Source organism: Carlito syrichta, unplaced genomic scaffold (genome assembly GCF_000164805.1).
Source record: "Carlito syrichta isolate Samal-C Ts95f unplaced genomic scaffold, Tarsius_syrichta-2.0.1 Scaffold308196, whole genome shotgun sequence".
Taxonomy (NCBI): domain Eukaryota; kingdom Metazoa; phylum Chordata; class Mammalia; order Primates; family Tarsiidae; genus Carlito; species Carlito syrichta.
Window position 1 is genome coordinate 615,722 of NW_007252292.1, and position 518 is coordinate 616,239.

Below are 518 nucleotides of genomic sequence, written 5' to 3' on the forward strand. Positions count from 1 at the left end.
GGGGGGGGAGGCGGGGGTGGTGTGAACTTAAACTGGTCTCCCAAGATTCCTCAGGCTCTTCCACTACCGCCACCCAGCCTCCCAGCCTCCCTGACTCCCTGCCTCCCTACCTCCTTCCCTCCAGCCATCTTTTCTCCCCAAAGGTCTGCAAAGTTCTTCCTTTGGTCTGAATTCGACCCCTTATCTCTGTACCATTCCTTTGCCTTACTGCAGGAATTTTCCACCATCTGCCTTCCCTAAGATACCACACAGCCCTCACTCAAGACAAAGCTGGTGGAGGAAATAGAAGACATCTGATGCTGGAGGGGGGCATGAAACCCAGGCGGAGAGACTTCCTCTGCCGTGGTGGAAATAAAGGAAGATGGGTTACCCAAGGAGGACAGCACTAAGAATCACCCCCTGCCAAGCTTGGGAGAAATGATACTCCTTTTTCTCCAGAGGTGCAGGGGCCATAGCTCACTCTGCAATCTTCACAGCAGCTCTCGTCCCCATGCAGAGAAAGAGCAGGGTGGGTGGGT